At 36.9% G+C, this 20,417-nt stretch overlaps 1 pseudogene; it reads right to left on the minus strand.

Annotated features, from left to right (window-relative positions):
* Nucleotides 1-243: 243 nt before the first annotated feature.
* Nucleotides 244-19,162, minus strand: LOC148164368 (large ribosomal subunit protein uL6 pseudogene; annotated as a pseudogene).
* Between the last annotated feature and the right edge of the window lie 1,255 nt (nt 19,163-20,417).

Here is a 20,417-nt window from a genome sequence, read left to right on the forward strand (position 1 = left end):
AAATATATCTAACTTTTTGAACTTTTTAATTTTAATTACAGCAAACATACAGTGTTATATTAGTTTCAGGTGTACATTAGAGTGAATCAACAATTCTATACCTTACTTAGTGCTCATCATGATAAGTGTACTCTTTTTTTACCCCCAAATCAATATAGCTTTTATTGCATCTTTAAAATATCACAAGTAACTCTGAAAAATCATCTGGCATCTTGCTGTTTCTGTAACTGGAAAACTTAGATCTTATTCATCAGCCTGCAGAACTGTTCCTTTTTCAGAAACATAGATACTATCCAAAAACTTTCTGATATCCTTGTTTTTCACTGTTGTGGCTTCCTGAATCAAAGCAGCTGAGTTTGATACAAGTTAAATGTCATTTCCTTCAAGAATTAACTCATCTTTCTGGGCTTGAGATACTGAACAAGCAATACCTGGGCTCATCTGAACCCTGCGGATATATTTTTCACCCAAGAAATTTGGATTTCACAAGAGAATTATTCTCCTGAATAACAACACTGATGGGGAAGTGAGCATGCAGACCTCATCTTGTAATGGAAGCCCATTGTAACACCCTTGACTGTGTTCTGTACATGACTACAGATAGTGCGAGCAGTAGCCAATTCTTTTCTAGTTCCCCACCATTTGTCAACTCGGAGGCTCTTCTTTTTCTTTCCAAGGAGACGGAGTTCTATGTTGATGTGATTGAAGTCCCATCAGGGTACCTCTGGGGCCCTTCACAATAACAGTAGGTCCCTTAAGAGTGATGTTGGCACTTTCTGGAATGTCGACAGTCTGCGGAGAATGGTGTGCATTCTTGAAATAGATGCGGCAAAAACAATGTATAATCTTAATCTCCTTCACCTGTTTCACCCATCCCTCCACCCACCTCCCCTCTTGTAACCATCAGCTTGTTCTCTGTAATTGAGTCTGCTTCTTAATTTCTCTCTTTGTCCCTTTCTCCATTTGTTTTGTCTCTTAAATTCCATGTATTGAGTGAAATCATAGGATATTTGTCTTTCTCTGACTGACTTGTGTCACTTAGCATTATACTCTCTAGCTCTATCCATGTTGCAAATAGCAAGATTTCATTCTTTTTTGAGGTTGAATAATATTCCATTGTTTCTATATATATCTTTATTCATTTATCTATTGATGGACACTTGAGTTGCTTCCATAATTTGGTTATTAGAAATAATGCTGCAATGAACAAAGGGTTCATGTATTTTTTTTAATTAAAAAAATTTTATTGTTATGTTAATCACCATACATCATTAGTTTTTGATGTAGTGTTCCATGATTCATTGTTTGTGTATATGCCTGTATGCTTTTAAATTAGTGGTTTTGTATTCCTTGGGTAAATACCCAGTAGTAGGATTACCGGATTGTAGGGTAGTTCTATTTTTAATTTTTTTAGGAACCTCCATACTGTTTTCCATCTGGCTGTACCAGTTTGCATTCCTACCGACAGTGCCTGAGGGTTCCTTTTTCTCCACATCCTTGTCAATGCTTGTTCCTTGTGTTATTGGTTTTAGCCAATAGGCGTAAGGTGATATCTAATTGTGGTTTTGACTTGCATTTTCCTGATGGTGAGTGATGCTGAGCATCTCTTCATGTTTCTGTTGGCCATCTAGATGTCTTCTTTGGAGAAATGTCTGTTAATGTCTTCTGTTCATATTTTAATTTGATTATTTGTTTTTTGGGTGTTGAGTTTTATAAGTTCTCTATAGATTTTGGATACTAACCTTCTATTGGGTATGTCATTTGCAAATATCTTCTCCAATTCAGTATGTTTTCTTTTAGTTTTGTGGATTGTTTCCTTTGCTTTTAGTTCCCTTGCTTCAAGAGATATATCTAGAAAAATGTTGCTATGGCTGATGTCAGAGAAATTACTGCCTATGCTCTGTTCTAGGACTTTTATGATTTCAGGTCTCACATTTAGGTCTTTAATCCATTTTGAGTTTATTTGTGTGTATGGTGAATGAAAGTGGTCCAGTATTCCCAATACCGTTTGTTTGGGAGACTGTTTTTTTCTCTTTGCTTATTCTTGCTTCTTTTGTTGAAGATTAATTGGCCATATAATTGTGGGTTTCTGGGCTTTCTATCCTGTTCCATTGATCTATGTGTCTATTTTTGTGCCAGTACCATACTGTTTTGAGTACTACACTTTGTAGTATAACTTGACATTAGGAATTGTGATGTCTCTAGCTTTGTTTTTCTTTTTCAAGATTGTTTTGGCTGTTCAGGGTGTTTTGTGGTTCCATACAAAAATTTTAGGATTGTTTTTTCTAGTTCTATGAAAAATGCTACTGGTATTTTGATAGGAATTGCATTAAATCTGTAGATTGCATTGGGTAGTATAACATCTTTTAGCAATATTTGATCTTTCAATCCATGAGCATGGAATATCTTTCTATGTGTGTCATCTTTGATGTCTTTCAACAATGTCTTATAGTTTTCAGAGTACAGGTGTTTCATCTCCTTGGATAAGTGTATTGTCAGGCATTTTATTATTTTTGGTGCAATTACAAATGGGATTGTTTCTTAATTTCTCTGTTGCTTCATTATTTATGAATAGAGATGCAATGGATTTCTATACATTGATTTTGTATCCTGTGATTTATTAAATTCACTTATTAGTTCTAGTAGTTTTTTGTTGGAGTCTTCAGGGTTTTCTATATATCTTATCATGTCATCTACAGACAGTGAAAGTTTTACTTTTTCCTTACCAATTTGAATGCCTTTTATTCCTTTTTCTTGTCTGATTGCTATGGCTAGGACTTGCAGGACTATGTTGAATAAAAGTGGTGAATGGACATCCTTGTCCTGTTCCTGATCTTAGGGGGAAAGCTCTGTTTTTCACCAATGAGTATGATGTTAGCTGTCGGTTTTCCATACATGGCCTTTATTATGTTGAGGTATGTTCCCTTTAAACCCACTTTGTTGGGGGTTTTTATCATGAATGGATGTTGTACTTTGTCAAATACTTTTTCTGCATCTATTGAAATGATCATATGGTTTTCATCCTTTCTCTTACTGATGTGATGTATTGCATTGATTGATTTGCAAATACTGAATCACACTTTCATCCCAGGAATAAAGCCCACTTGATCATAGTGAATGATTTTTAAATGTTTTTGTTTTGTTTTGTTTTTTAAATGTTTTGTTGGATTCAGTTTGCTAGTATTTTGTTGTGGATTTTTGCATCTATGTTCATCAGAGATACTGGCCTGTAGTTCTTTTTTCATAGTGTTTATCTGGTTTTGGTATCAGAGTAATGCAGGCCTCATAGAATGAATTTGGAGATTTTCCTTCCTCTTCTATTATTTTTTGGAATAGTTTGAGAAGAGTAGGTATTAACTTTTTAATTTAAATGTTTGGTAGAATTCACTTGTGAAGCCATCTGGTCCTGGACTTTTGTTTGTTGGGAGTTTTTGGATTATTGATTTAATTTCATTGGTGGCAACTGGTCTGTTCAAATTTTCTATTTCTTCCTGATTCAATTTTGGGAGGTTATATGTTTCTAGGAATTTATCCATTTCTTCCAGGTTGTCCAATTTTTTAGCATATGAGTTTTCATAATATTCTCTTGCAATTTTTTGTGTTTCTGTGGTATTGGTTGTTATTTCTCCTCTTTCATTTCTGATTTTATTTGATGCCTCTCTTTTTTTGATGAGTCTGGCTAAAGGTTTATCAATTTTGTTGATTTTTTTCAAAGAACCAGCTCCTGGTTTCATTAACCTGTTCTATTGGTTTTTTTAGGGGTGTTAAAGTCTGCTACTATTATTATATTACTATTAATTACCACTTGTATGTTTGTTATTAACTACTTTAAGTATTTGGGTGCTCCCATCTTGGATACATAAATATTTACAAGTGTTATATTTTCTTGTTGGATTTTCCCCTTAATGATTATATAGTGTCCTTCTTTGTCTCTTGTTACAGTCTGTTTTTTAAAGTCTATTTTGTCCGATCCAAGTATTGCTACTCCGGCTTTCTTTTCACACCCATGTACATGATAACTGCTTCTCTAGCCCTTCACTTTCAATCTGCATGTGACTTTAGATGTGAAATGAGTCCCTTGTAGGCAGCATATGGGTGGGTCTTGTTTTTTATCCATTCTATCACCCTATGTCTTTTGATTAGAGCATTTAGTCCATTTACATTCAAAGTAATTATTGATAGATATGTTTTTATTGTCATTTTGTTAGTTGTTTTTTGTTGTCTTCTCACAGTTAGTTGGCTTTCTTTAGTGATATACTTGAATTCCTTTCTCTTGATTTTTTGTGTATCTGTTACCGGTTTTTGATTTGTGGTTACCGTTTGTTTTGTATAGAATATCTTCTGCATATAGCAGTCTATATTATGTTGATGGTCACTTAAGTTTGAATCCATTTTTTACTCCTCTCCTCTCCTTGCTTTAGGAATATGGTGCCATACTTTACATCCTTTTATTTTGTGAGTCCCCTGACAGCTTCAGTCTAACAACTGGGTCACTAGTGAGCTAGGAAATGAGAAGGGGGTGTCATTTGTTGGCCATTTTCTTCTCAATACAATGCCTCACTTACCTGATGGACAGCTTATTAGAAATAGTGATACCTTCAAATTTTTATTTTTGTCTTTAGAAAGATTAATAAATTATGCGTTTATCTAACTTCTAAAATTTTCGTGACTAATTGGCATACTTTTCAATCTGTAATATTTTTTGAGTCATTAGTGAAAACTTATACAAACTATTATAGTATTAAAAAAAGATGAGGTCTAAATAGACCTCATATTTAGAATACTAAAGATATACCATCCACCTTTTCTTTTCCTTTAGTCTGAGCAGCACCCAAGTGAGGTATGGGGCAGGAGAGGTAGAAGTTATAGTTGGAAAGAGCTTCTCCAGTAATTCTGATAACTCTCCCACCAGCACACCCCCACCACCAGCTAAGGACCTGTGTGCAGGAGGGAAGTCACAGCCTTTGGGGAGAATTCTGCTGGACTGTTTACTAACTCTACCATTACCTGGAGCTAATTTCCTAAGTCTTAACCTCAGCTCCGTGTGATAAACAATTTCTCTCCTAGTGTTATTTTGAAGGTTAAATAAGATAATAACCATAAAGAGTGTTAATGCTGTGTTTACATACAAACTGGTTTGGAACCTCATATTGAGGTCAGTGTAACAAGTTACCATCAAGATCATTAAAAATAATAATCAGCAATTAAATTCAATACTTAAAAATAACAAGAACAAAACACCTACTGTGTGTTTAGAATTTATAGCCACATGTCTACTATTTAATTTCCATTAAGTTAAACTTCTTTCTTATCCTTTTTGCTTATTTTCCTCAAACTTCTAGAAAAGTTGTTTATAAATAGTCACTACTCATTGGTGGGTAATGAAATAAATGTAGTGGGTTCTAACTAGTATTTTTAAATGAAATAAGTACAACAGGCCAGATGTGAAACAGTCAAAACACATCACATGATTTCTTAGCAAGAACTGTGTACATTGCAATAAATGGGTCATGACATAAAATATATTTCTCACTATATATTTTTTTAAAAGTTTGTAAAATACTACTCTAGAGCAAGCCTAAATGAAATCTGGTACATTCCCTACTATCAGATAGATCTCCTTTTATTCATCACTTCTTTAATTAAGAATAAAATATAAAATGCTTGAGCCATCTATCAAGCCAAGTTTTTTGTTAGTAACTCATATCATTAAATATTGTTTAGAATGATTCTTACATAGCCGGTATCTCAAGTAAAGCCAAGTGTCCATGATGTAGGACAAGAAGTCGCCTGCAGTTCACCCCAAGTGACAGCTGCTGAGAGGCAGGTCAGTGATGTCACCCATACAGCGCCACCTGCGCAGCGCCACAGCACTGGAGCGGATGGGGGAATCCAGTTAGATTTATGCTCCTCAAAGGAGGGACTTGTCTCACCGACATGGCTTTAAAATATCTATATCCCATCAAGGACAGAATATAGCACAAGAGGAGAGAAACAACTTGTCACAAAGACCAGAGGCACAGAGACTCTATGCAGGGCAAAGTGAGTCCTGAGGCAATAAAACCTTCCTGGTTGTGCCTTCCCATCTGGGACAGGGCACCAACCCAGGGTCCACACTTTGGGCCAGCAGAGAAACACTGCCCTGAAAGACATGTAAGTAGAGACAGATCACAGAAGCATCACACAATCTTTCTAGATCATTTACGTTATCATTCAGTCATCCATAGTTCTCATTCAGGTGTTTCGTCATGGAATCAAAAAATGACATTTTTATAACAAGGATTTGAAAAATGCCATTTTTGTAACAAATCTCTCTACACGCAATAAATGGCTCATCCTGAACTGATTAAATCAAAATTCTGACACCCAATATGGACTAACTGAGACTAGCAGCCCCCTTTCAAATCCTGCCTCAGTGAGCCTAATGTCTGCATGGCTGTGCTACCCACTGAGCACACATACAAAGGCGCTACCCGACAAGAAGCCTTTCTGGTTCATCACTGCACCACAGGATGCCAGGAAGGCAGTCATAGGCTGTGACAAATTTAATACCCAATTACTTGCATTTTCTGTACTAGGATTTCATTTGGTGACATCACTGGATACAACTGAACTTGAAATTTGTGTGACATTTTTGCGGGTGTTGCTTTTCACCAAAAATATTATTTTACATAGTTTAGCCACAGTGCAGGGTTTTAGGTCTAGAACTAAACCTTGGGAAATCTAATGAGGTTGAAAAGAAAAGTGAAAGTTAATGGCCGCGGCTTTAAGAAAGCCTCGTCTTCCCTCAGGCTGTAAAGAGTCAGTAACTGAGTTCAGTAACTGAAAATTAAATTACAAGAAAATGCCACCTCTGCAGCTACTGCTACCTTTAGCATTAACGGTAATATGGAACGGGGTGGGAGTGGGGGTTCTGCTGAATAGAGCCATTGGGAAACTTTCAGCGCCTCAAAATGGGATGGAAATCTGCTCTTACACTGTGTTACAAGATTCCATTGGGTTGTATTTTGCTGTCGATCTTCCTTTGCCCTCATACCCATATCCTTGTAGTGTTTCCTCTTCTCTTCCTTCTATCATTTTTTTCTGTTACTCAGTGTTAATGTCCACTTTCTCCTCTCTCCTACTTCCTTATTTCTCTTCTCAACAATTTGGTTGTTTTTCCTCCCCTCCCATATTTACATCATACGTGAATAATTTAACCACTGTCAAGGTTCTTGTGATTTGCCCTGTTCAGAATCTGAGAGAAAACAGCTCAGGATTCTTCAGTGCTGGAAAAGCATAAGGCTTTTGATTTTATCTGGTCATATCAAATGAACCGGAACCACATTCTGGGGATGGTATTATCAGGTCCGATGATAAGGGTGAGCAGGAAGAACTTATGGGCAGTGGCCCATATTTTTTTTAAAAGGTAGGGGCAGGGGCAAAGAAAGGAAAACAAATTAGACCTTATCAGGATCCCTCCCATTCTTCTAATAAGCATCTCTAAAAAACAAACAAGCAAGGGTGTCAATGTGGCCAAAAATCAGCGATACTTTAGTATAATAAGATAGTACTGCCACTCCTTTACTTCTAAACAAATTACTAAAAAACCTAACTATATTATACAGCAATAAAGAAATAAAGGCTATTTTATCATAATTTGATTATGCTACAAAGCACTGTGCATAGCAATTCGTGGATCTAATTTTAGTTGTAATAATCTCTTGCCCTGTTATGTAAATGGGAAAAGACTTTCTACAGGCTTCAGATAGAGATAAGCTTCGAGTCGAAAGCATGCAAAAGCCATGGTTCAATTACTCTAAAGTGATCTGCATCATACCCTACAGTACATCTCTCTGACTTTGCACAAAAGCTAGTATCTGCTGCAAATTAACCATCCTTTTCTAAATGCCTACAGACGCCCTCTAGTTTACGGATTCAAATTAAGCTCAAGTCTCACAACTACAAAATAATGGGGGCATTTAAAAATTTCTCAAAATACTTTCTCCTTTCATGACTTCCCCCCAGTTTTTGCCCTTACTTTTCACGAAAGGACACATTCAACTTGACGGCAAATACACATCAGTTCTCACTTCTTGTTCTGTGGGCCCCACCATTCTGCAAAAGGATTAACCATCAGAACTGTTCCATTCCACCTATGTCTCTGCAGGCCACAGAGATTCAAGTTCTGGCCCCTGAGTGGACCTAACTCTGACCCAACTTTGCACTTCAGAATGCAAGAATCTCGAGAGGAAGAAGGAGAACACTGCACCCGTCCTTATTTGCCAGGGCTCCTCATTTGCTCTTTGAAATGCAACTTATAAGAATCCAAAATTTAGCTACCCTCAGGAGGGGCAGGGCCTGGGGGACAGCAGGAACCACCCACTGGAACTATCAGGCTTCCCCCTTCACTGGCCCTTTTCCTTAATCTCCCTATGGTGTAGCTTTATTGGCTCTTACTGTAGACTTGTTTGCACACTATGGAAGACATGGTGTGGACCACCATCAACACTTCTCCCATGGCTTTGCTATGTGGGAAGACATGGTGATGCAGGCATAAGATATCCGGGGGAAGGACCCTTCTTGGCCCTGCTTGAGTCAGATGCTCTTTTCCCATGGGCCCACCCCCAACCATGATGGGGAAAATTGTTTTGAAACTAGTGGTCCTCACTAAGACTGATCCAAGCGGGATTACAGCATATGTCCATTCTGCGTGGGCTGTGGCTTTCTTGGTTTGCATGAAGGCTGGAAGAGAAGAAAAACAATGAAAGGTTAGATACTGATGATTGATGCCAAGCACATCTTTTTCAACTTTTTCCTATTCAATTTAAAAATTACTGCTATTTCCAAAATTATCACTTTATTCCAGGATTCTATATCTATATTGTCGTCACAGGGGGAAAAATATATGCATGTGTGTGTGTGTGTGTGTGTGCACACACATACATATTTATATGTACATATAAATTATTACACATATATGTATATCCTTTTCAACACTGACTTTCATTGTTCAAGAGATTAAATATTTCTAGAGAATGGCCAGGCTGGGTCATGATGCCTACTGTTGATTAAATTAGAACTGTTATATCTAAACAACACATGAGAGAATGTAGAATGCCTACGGCATAGGTTTTCTATTGTTCTATTTTTTTGAATTTATAGATGTTACTTCTTTAAGATCTCTCCTCACCCAAACTACCTCACCCACTTTACTCTCACTTCAAGTAATAATTTACAATAGCAAACCTTTGCTAAATTCTCTGTACTATTTTTTCTCTTTATATATTAGAATTAATCACAAAATTGAAATCCAAAACAAGGGATTCTACATAATTTTTTGGAATATAAAAAAGTTATTCAACCCAAACTGCATACATTTTTCTTCTATTCCCCCCAAAAGTTCTATTGTACTTTTCCAAATTTTTTTCCGCATAGCTCTTCAAATACATCGTTATTACAAGGAGTGTTGTGATAAGGGAGAATGAGCTTTAATTCAAGTCTTTATTAGGTTACCTACTGGCATTGGCTAAGTCATTTAATGTTTCTTGGACCGTTTCTTTCCCTATGCCATAATATAACATGTGGAGATCCTTGGTAAACTGTAAAGTAACATATAAAAATAACATAAAAAGGTACTGTATCAATCAAGATTCAACCAGAGAAACAGAACCAGTATATAAGTTTTTATATGTATTTCATATTTTGTATATATATTTATATAATTATACTACATAAACACACATACATACATGTTGATACATATATATATGGACAGACATATACCTGTGTGTGTGTGCGGACTTATTACAGGGAAATCCTGGCTAAGCAGGCTCTGCAAGACTGTCTCTATATCGAATGCCAAAGCCCAGGGTACACAGGCAGGCAGGAGTGATGATTACAAAGAGGCTGAAATCCAACAAATATAGACTAAAACATCCATTCTTGTTGCCTCTGACCTTGGTGACAAGGGTATTCTGCAGAATCAGGGGCTCTAACCATGGAGCTAAACACATGCTGGCTCGGGAGTCAGAGAAACTGAAGGAAGATCAGGGAAAAGGGAAGGCATTGGTAAGCCCAGCTGCTGCTGCAGTCCCACAGGTAAATGTAGAACTATCTTAGAGTTTTCCTTCCTCTCTGCCACCTGGAGTCTCTGCACCTCAAGGATGGCCCAGCCCCTCTTTAAAGGACTTCCACCAGATGACGTCAGTACCACCCAGGGCTCTGACTTATGATTCTAATCATAAGCGTTCTCCTTTATGATTAACTCAAAAAGAACTGATGTGGGGCTTTAATTACATCTGGAAACTCCTTCAACATAACACCTAAACTAGTATTTGACAGAATACCTGGAAGAAGGTGTGCACATGCTACAAAATGGCTGCTGCCTTCCTTGAGCTTTCCAACTCTTGTGAGAAAATCTTCCTTGAAGCCCACGTGAACCAGAAGCAAACTAAAAAGGGAATTCTGGAGAAGGAAGTTAAATCAAGATGACACATTACAAAGCCATTTCACAATCAATAAAAATAATCTCTATCCTAGAAGATAAATATAAGTAGCCTACTATACAAATGCCAAAGATGATGCAAGAGGTCATTCTCTGTTCTTGTTTTTCCCTCCTCTTTCTGCTCACACCTAGACCTAACCTCATGCACCCATTCTTCCTGATAAGCAGCACATCTCTGTGGTTAACTGGTCTCAGGTGGAAGGAGTACACATCGAGGGGGCCTTGCCTTGCTTTCTTCTCCCTGCTCCCAGCCTATCCTGAGCTCTTCATCATTAGAAATGTAGTCACCCAGTTATGACCTAGTTGTGAACATAAAATATAAAATATCACCACATCACTACGTTTTGCTTTCATTTTAGACAAGGTATGCTTTTCCTCCTCCTTTAGAAGTCAGCCTGGGCCCTTTGCCTATGTTCTTGCAGTGCCTTTCTCACCGTAGGCTTGGCTTTGAGAAACAAGTTAAATATGTATTTGTAAACACATTCTCTTCCACTGTTTCTTTCTTCACTCTTCTGAATTGTAAGGAGTATACAGGTCAAAGCACTGTAAGGATGGGGCTATTTGGGGAATTTGTTTTCAATGCAGTCACAAAATAAATTCCTTAACTAGACCCTTGGGTATATCTTGATAATTCATGGTTACTAGTGGAAGAAACTTTTGACTCTATGGTTTCCCAGGATCCTGACTAAAATGAAGTTTGATTTATTGTCCATTATATCTCTAGTACTGAGGGTCATTCTCACAAATTATAGCTTCAAGCCTTCACCAAATAGCTCCCAAACCTGTATTTGAGGAGACAACAAAGGCTTCATCAGTACCTCCACATTGAGTCAATCCTCTTGCCAGCCCCATCATTATGTTGCTTCTACTTTCCGTAATGAGTTCTTGTTTTGTCCACAGTAGCAAAGCCTCTGCCACATAGCCCCGTCATAATATCGTGGGTCTCCATCCTGCTGCTCCGATTTTCTGCTTGGTTCTCTGCTTCAATCCTGGCACCTACAAAGCTAGTACTTAGATGTGTCCCTCACACCAGGCTTTCCAAGGGTCATCAACAACCTCTGAATGCCAATAGCTGTGACTGGGTGTCCACTACTTACAGCTGCATCTCCTGGAAGAAGCCTTCATTCCATCAGCCTGAATCACTTCTCTTTATCACCAGCAGTCATAAAACAGCCCTTGTCCTCTCCCTCCCTCAACACCCTATTCTGGTCACCTGCTGACATATACATTCCTTGTGTACTCGTGGGTCAGCCTCATGCTGACTGCCCAACTGTCCCAAATGCCTCTGAATAACTACTGCTGGAACTCTTGCGAGCTCACCTTGAGGATGTTTGGGTTCTCAGTCCTATGCCCTACCAGGCAGGTCCATTTTACCACTGATCAAATTGTTGTGGTTGATAATTATGAACGTGTGATTTTTTTTCACAGAGATGCAAAAGTCATGCAAAAGCCAAAGCATACCAAGAATAAATTTCACAAATCATAATGTTTCTGTGTTGACAAAATAATTAGACTCAGAACTCATGAAAGCCTCAATGAAGCAATTATTGGTGTTGATTAGAATAAGATTTAGAGTTAGTATAGAAAGGGACTTCTTTCTCCTTCCTCCATTTCTTTTTCTTTTCTTTTATCTTCTCTTCCCTTCCCTTCCCTTTTCTTTCTTTCTTTTCTTTCTTTCTTCTTTCTCTCTTTCTTTTCTTTCTTCTTTCTTTTTCTTTCTTTCTTTCTCTCTTTCTTCTTTCTTTCTCTTTCTTTTCTTTCTTTTTCTTTCTTTCTCTTTCTTTTTCTTTTTTTTCTTTTCCTTCCTTCCTTCCTTCCTTCCTTCCTTCCTTTTCTTTCTTTCTCATTCTGAAACATATGGTTTTGAGCCAGGAATTGTGCTAACCACAGGGGATACAAGATGAATTTATGTATTTATAATATACATGGAATTAATGTATCTATAATATATTGGCCCTTTGAGTTCTTACATCATAGAGATTGAGACAAATGAAAAACAAATAATTACAGCTCATGATGAGAGTCTACAGAAATTAAAGTGCTTGATTTTGTCTAGAAAAGCTTTTAAGGAATTAACTTGAGTTGACTCTTTGAAGAATGATTAGGGTGAATTCAGCAGACAGATAAGGTAAGAAAAGGGCTTTCTTTTGGAATAGAATGGCAAAGACACAAGGTAAATAGGGTACATTTAGGGAACTGCAAGGAGTTCCATGTTGCTGGCACCTAGGATTGGTCCAGGAGCAGTTGTAAAGCAATGAGTCTGAAAAGGTAAAAAGGTCTAAACTCATAAGGTCTTTGTAAGTCATGCTACCTAATCAAGACTTTATCCTGCAGCAGATGAGGAGTTACTGGTGGATTTTAATCAGTGGAGTGACATGAATTTGCCTTATACTGAAGGGGAGGCTATAAGAAGAGGGGAAGGGGAACAGTTAAAAAATTTATAGAAAATAAGGTGGTTGCAAAGGAAACAGAAAGGCAAGTGGAACAGACATGAGAAACTTCTTCAAGGATGAAGGCTCTGTCATTTCTGTACAAGGTGGGACAACTCAGAAGTCATTTTAGTCCCCAAGATTCTTATGGCTGAGGCTATAGTGCCTGCCTTCCAGCTCAACCTTACCCTCTATGCAATCTTACTTCCTTCCCCTTCCTTCCAGATGTTGATTTGAAGCAGAGTCTGCATCCCAGAACCCAACCTGTAGCACAGAATGAGTCAAGAGGGCGTAGAAGCAACTAAACTTAGAGGCCAATTAGATCTGGAGTTGAGGGAAATGAAAGAATCTCAGAGAACGCCAAGAGTTCAAGTTGGTGCTGGGTGGAATATGGTAAAGCCAACTCAAGTGGATTACATCCAAAGAAAATAAGACAATAGGTTCTGCTCAAAGATCATATTGACATTTTTGTAAAAATTATTCATTATACATTTGGCTAGCAGAGCATGGGTGAGAATAAGGCTAGAGAGAAAACCTTTAGTGTCCATGAAACACAAGCAGGAGCTATAGGTACAGACGAATATGAGAAGAATATGTAGAATAAGGTAAGAAAATGAAGAGAAACAGATTTCTAAAAAGGTCTGAATTTTTTCAGTCATTCCAGCTGCAGTTCAACCTCCAAGCAACTATGTAATGATGGCTATTCACTTTCTCTTGGTGATATTCTTTTCTTATTTGATGTGACCATCTTTACTGGAATGTAAAGTTGTTAAAGGAAGGAACTGATTTTATTCATCTTTTTAGCCCAAAATATCTTAAATGAAATAGGGGCAAATATTGAATGGTTATGGTACAAATATTAAAATGGAGTAAGACCCAACTGAAAGTTGGAGGCTGCAATGCCCTCTGGGCTGAAGATGGTTGCTTTGAAGACTTTCAGGCCTGTGCAACACCCATTTCACTGCTTAATCTGTTTTAGCATTTCTTATATCAAAATATCAGGTAAAGGTAGAATTTTGCGCCAAATTTCTGTTTAATGTCCAATGACTGCCTTTATTTTATGCTGGCTCTTTAGAAAGTCTTTTTATTTTGTATGTGTCGTCCATTTCAAAGTCATCAGCATACAGTAGTCCCAAATGACTCTCTCAACAAGTTTTAAGGATTCTCACAGCCAGAAGAACCTCTCAGAGGATCAGAAGCACAGCTAATACCAGCTTACAGGTTCCTTATTACATTCTTACACATGAATAAAACAAGCTAGACCTATTATACAGCTGTTTTCTCTCCATTAGTGACTGGGAACTGATCTAAAAAAAATTATGTAAACCCAACACTCTACCTTATATAACCTTCTCTTGGCAGCTGAATTAGTCAAGTTACGGCAACCATACCATACTCTTGCCCAGGACACCCTTGCAATTCCACGAATACACAGTGGTCAAAATTAGAATGTAGTCAGTCCACAGTATCCCTGACAAGTACTGGGCGAGAGCAATTCAATGTCTAGACTAGTTGTTTCAGTCAGGAGATTAACTGGCTTATCTCAACCCCAAGGGCAATCTTTGGCTCACATCCAGGAAGTCAGCAGTTTTCCGGTTAGCCCCTGACTGATCAAGCCATCAGCTGCTTGCCTAATCCCAGCATCATAGAATTACAGAACAAGACTTTTTCCACACAATTTGGGGTCTGAGCTGGCTATTTCTTTAAGGTTTAGTATGCCATCTTGGGAATTTTTTTCCCCAACTAAATACTATTCAGAAATTTCATAAAAATGGTATGCTCTTTGATAACACTACAATAATTCTTTACCTAGAGAGAAAACAATACATACAGATAAATTAATGTTAAAATGTCATAATTAATATAAATATCAATAATATTAACAATACTAGTGTTCTATTATTAATTTTACATTAATAATAATTGATATAAATAATAACATTATAATTTACATACAATATGTTCTGGATATGACCTTAGGAGCACTGCTTACAAAATTTAACTGAGTCTAAAAAACCAATATATTCTCTTATATCTTTATCATTCACAGCATTTTTTTTCAAGGTCATTTTCCTTTCTTAAATGGGCCATAGTGATTATTAAAAACACTGAGCCCTTTCAGTTTTGAGGACCAGTATGATGCAATGGAATGAGTGTGAGAAGTAGAGTTTAACTTCAGACTCAGTTGAACTTGTGCAAACCAATGATTCCCCTCTGGGCTTTAGTCTTCTCCTTACAAAAAGTGGTGGAGTCAGTGGGGATGTCCCAGAGATGAGTCCTCAGCTCCTGCCCTCCAGTTCTAAACATTCTATCGTCTTAGGGGAGCACAGCCTAGGGCAGATGTAAAGAGAGTGTTAGAGAAAGTATGAGTAAATGACTATGATGGACATACTTTAAAATGTCATTGTTGTGGGTGTTGAAAAATCAAAATTTCCAGAAAAAAATTAAAATTCTTATTTTACTTCTTTACTCTTATTTTCATTGTGCCAAACCTCTGCATGTTTGTAAAACATCAAGAGACAATTTTTAAACATGCATTTAACCTGAGTGTGTTCTATAAACAAAGCTATTAAATCAAAAGATCAGTGCTGAATAAAACTGCTACTATGATGATTAATTATAATTAATATGTTTGACCCCTTACTTTTTGCATATTAAGAGTTTACTTAAATTATTTTGTTTAATGTGTCTGATACACATTAGTTCATTAATGCTACCTGTGTGATAGATATTATTTATATCCCTATTTCATAGGAAGAAAAAAGAGTTTGGAACTTAGAAAGGTTAGATAACTTGCCCAATGTCACGAAGTAGCAAATGCGAAATTGTATCCCAAGTCTGTCCAGCTCCAGAATATAGGCTCTTAACCATAGTATTTAATATTACTGATATTCAGTATTACTAAATTCAAAAATTTATAAAATTATATACAATGGTTCTTTTTTTTAAAACAGAATGAAACCTATAAAACATTCATCAAATTGTAATGCTACTTTATGGGACTTTTATTGAGACTAGCTAAGGGGCTTTATGGACTCAAAAACTGAAAACTGACTACTGCAATTAGTTGTTCAGAATAAAAGCCAGGCTTGGAAGTCCTCCTTTGAATTGAATTTCAAATGTTCCACTTTGAATGAAACAGATGTTGAACTTTAGATTAGTTCAATCTGCATTAGATTTATCCTGTGCACACAGTAAGATAGTACTAACATGGGCACTTACGCTACTTTCTCTTTAGGGACACCTTTCCCCAGACCAGCTTCATCTGCAATTTAAAAGAGGTCTTTTCAAAGAAACAGAGGATTTTACTTAAAAGCACAAGAATTAGTCTAGTGGGTCTGAACCATGGTCCATCCAATATTCTGTCTCTTCTAGGAGCATACAGGGGCATGTCATGTGATAGTGGTCTTCTATCATGTGAAACTCAAAAGGTTAGGGATACACCCGGAGACTTCTTGATATTTTTCTGACATGTGTGAATTTAGATTAACCTTTCTAGAAGCCTGTATTTTAGGTTTTCATGATATAAAATTTCCATGTAACCACTACCTTTTGAGTAAACTAACACAGAAACATCTTGGATTTGTGGATTCCAGATTCTCTAACATGAGTTCAACTGACTCCTGTTCTCCCTTTAAAGCTTGTCAAACCCACCCCAGGTTCATCATAGATTCAGTTGTTTACTGAACTCCTATTCTCTGTTAAAAGGGAAGTTAGCAAGTGTTAGGTATTAAAGACAGACGAACACCAAACTGAGACCTTCTTCTTGACATAATCAGAAGGACAGAGTAGGAATTTAAAAAGGATTAGCTCTGGAAGTCAGCTGCTATTGGAAGTATATCTTATGTAGGGTGCAGTGCCTCTCCAAATGACTGAGCATAGTGTGGAAGAGTACATCAACAGGCTGGTGTGCCCCTAAATTCCCAAAGAAATCAATCTAATTGTCCAAGTATATTAAATCATCTATGCTAACTGGAAAATACAAATCACAATTCTGTTTGTTCTCTGAGCATAAAACAGAGACATTCATATACAAATAGAAAATGGGAATATACCACTATGTCCAAAAACTTGGGCACCTTCTCAAAATAAGTTGGTCAAACTACAATGAGGAAAGAAGGTATATAGGTTTTACCTTTATCAGATAAGTCTTAAATGTATCTGGTTCAAGCTTTAAGAGTTTCTACCTGTTTCTCACATGTTTGGATTCAGTGTACAGTCTATATTCACTCTATATCCTTTATATGAGCTTCAACCATATAACCTGTTAGGCCTTTGCCTCTTGTCTGTAAAAACACTATTTTAGTCTCTCCTCATTTCTTAGTTCTTTCCATTACAAAAAGTAACCTGAACAGGATATTTGGTCATTTAAAAATTTTCATGTTGAATAAATTTTCTTAGTAGGTTCTAACCAGTGCTGGGAATATGAAGAAGTCCAGACCGAACTGAGTTCCTTCCCTCAACCTACAAATCAATAAGAGCTGTTGCACTGGTTCCTCCCAAAGAACCCAACTCTGAATTTTTTTAAACTCCCCTCCAAAAATTTCTGTTTTTAGGCCCTGTCTCACCTTTATGCTCACCCTCTGGGGCTTGAAGCAAATACCAAAAGCAGTCCTATGGACAAGAAAGTTTCTAACACTGCAAGTGAATTTTCACTTGTCCAGGCACACAGCTCTAGGGGTCACTTTTGGATGGATATCACAGCACTTGAATAATCCCAGCTACTCTCCAGATTGCAAAGGCGTCTTCCCATCTAATCTACCCATCTTATCTGCACGCCCCTTCTACAGACCTCCTCAAATACTCCATTAATATTTAATTATTTTAAAGATACATTCATCTCTTCTTCTGCTAGCCCAATTGTATAATACAAAATTGTACTATAAAACTACATATATAATAGTATTTCAAGGTGTTCAATTATGTATAATATAATTTGTTATATTTTGTTCATATTACCTTTTTATTGTTAACATCTTGATGTGGCAGAGACTGGTTGACTGTTCCTCAAATAAATCTCACTTTGTTTTTGAGCATGCACTTGGACTCCATTCCTGATCTCACCTTGCAGTTAGATGTAACCATGTTGATGGAGTTCTAGCTGGTGAAATGTGTTTGGTGGATTGCCCTTCCAGATAAGGCCCAGGGTAATCTTTCAAGTACCTCCTTCCATGTTTTTTTCACTATCCTGGATTTATATAAATGAGCATGACATCCTCAGAAGTCATCTTGAGGATGGTGGAGCCCAAGAGATGAAAGGCACATGGACCCCTAAGTAACCTAGCCTATCAACAGGAAAACCTATTTTTTGCTTACATGAGTGAGAAGTAAATGTCTATATAGCGTATGAACCATCATACATTTGGAATACATTATATATTTTATACGCTTTTTAGATTGACTGTCTTTTGGCATGATTAAACAAAGTTTTGTTCAGTTTCTAAGTAAATATTAATAAAAGTAAGTATTATGATAAAAAATAATATAATTAGCATTTATTGAGGTTCTCCTGGCAGTCAATGGCATTGACCGACCCATGATTATGCTAGGCACTTCATATAGCCTAGCATATTTAATTCCCTCACTACCCTTATAGTTAGACATAACCAGTGTGCTCTCCAGGATGAGCAAACCAACGATCAACAGAGTTAAGTTACCCAAAGTTACTAAATGGCAGAGCTGAGATCCACACCTGTCTGTCGGGCTCCTAACCTGTGTTCTTCCCACTACACCATGATCTTTTTCCCCAAGTTTTTTGTTTTCCTTCTTCACCTAAGGCCCCAAATTATGCCATGTCCTTAAAATAAAAAGATGCCATAAAGTATTACTTGAGTCATGACCAAAAAGAAGAAGGAGGAAAAGAGAAGAAAATAAAGCAAATTAATAAAATATTTTAAAATATACTTTTATATCTGTGCTTGATTTTCCACTGATCAGTGCGACAATTTGAGGAAAACTACAATAACCAATTCCATGATGCAGTCCTCAGAATTAGTAATTCACTGATATGAGTCTATTAGAAAAGTTATTGACAATCCAAAAAGTATAAAACATTATCCTAGAAAAGAATAAAAGATGGATTAGAGCACTGTTTGTTCACTACATTTACCATGATTTTGCTAAAAATAAATAAAAATAACTACTAAGGTAACACTTGTATGTTTTTATGACATACCTGAAGCATTACAAAATCTTTCTGGTCTCCACAAGGATTCTCTTGAGTTTCTCTTCGAAGGGTGTAACACATTTCTGCAGGATAGCAAAAATCAGTTTGAAGGGTGATTTTTAACTTTTGTTACAGCCTTGGTGCAATGAGTCGTCAAAACAATTATTTTTAGTGATCTGGGATAATCATTTTATATTCAAATACTAATGGAGAAGGACTCTAACTCTGTTTCCATTTGAAAGTCTTTGCATTTCTTCTCTCAATTCTCCCGGAATGCATACATACCTACTTTACCCACCCAGAGCTCTTTGTGGCTTAGGAAACAATGCTAAAATCCCAACTCCTTTTTTTAAAGGATTAGTTTTCAAAGAACAGTCCTCCTTTAACTACTTGTCTTTTTTCCTCCTCAATTCTCACTAAGAATAGAAATAATCATAGCAGAAAGGGCCTAAATTTTCTACTGCACTACTGTAAGCCCAGTTGACTTCTCTTGCGCAAAGTAAACATTCTGTTTCGGGCATCTAAAATCTTGCAACTCTTATCCTGGAAAACTACATGAAAATGAAAAATCTTAATCAGTAGCAGCAACTAGGGGGGTGCAAAAAGTACTGAAATATAAGTACTAAGATATTTGGCCATTCCAGACGACCTTGCAGATAACGCGTGTGACTGCAGTATTTCTTGGCCAGAGGTCATCTATTTTTTAGAATGCCACTCCCTATTTTGTAAGAAACTGATATATCTTGAGGGTGTCTTTATTAAAGTTTAAAGAGGATATAGTCAATCTTTTTGGTATTTCTTTTATAAATTATATAATGGTTTAAAAAGTAATCCTACACCTACAATTGGGTATTCTCTAGGAAATGAAAAACCCACTCTCATTTATACATTTTGTCCTCCCCAAATACACGAACAAAATATGCAGTTTTCCTAGCTAGCTGATTGAAGGTGGTTGTGCAAAATAACAATATTCGTGTCTAATCAAGACAGTTTCAGTACTCTCTCAGAAAAGTGAAATATCTTACCAAAGTTACTGGGAATGAAAATGTTACAAATTTTGTTGGTGGGTATTAAAGTGAGTTAGACAACATCATCAATATACATGAAATCCTTTCTAGATGTTTACATCTCTTAGAATCATCTCTCAGTGTTGCCATTGTATCTCTGACTTCTTCTCTGCAGGTGTGTGACAAGAAAGCTTGTCTAAATTTATTCTGATGGCCATGGTTATTTGTCTGGGGAACACCCATAATACAAAAGAACGAGAACCCCAGAACAGAAAAATCTACACTCCAGACTGTTGTGGTTGGTCTCCACAACATCGATTCCCCTTGCC

Source organism: Eumetopias jubatus, unplaced genomic scaffold (assembly GCF_037043125.1).
Source record: "Eumetopias jubatus isolate StellerSeaLion01/CBP00866 unplaced genomic scaffold, mEumJub1_p1.0 scaffold_5, whole genome shotgun sequence".
In the NCBI taxonomy this organism is placed as follows: domain Eukaryota; kingdom Metazoa; phylum Chordata; class Mammalia; order Carnivora; family Otariidae; genus Eumetopias; species Eumetopias jubatus.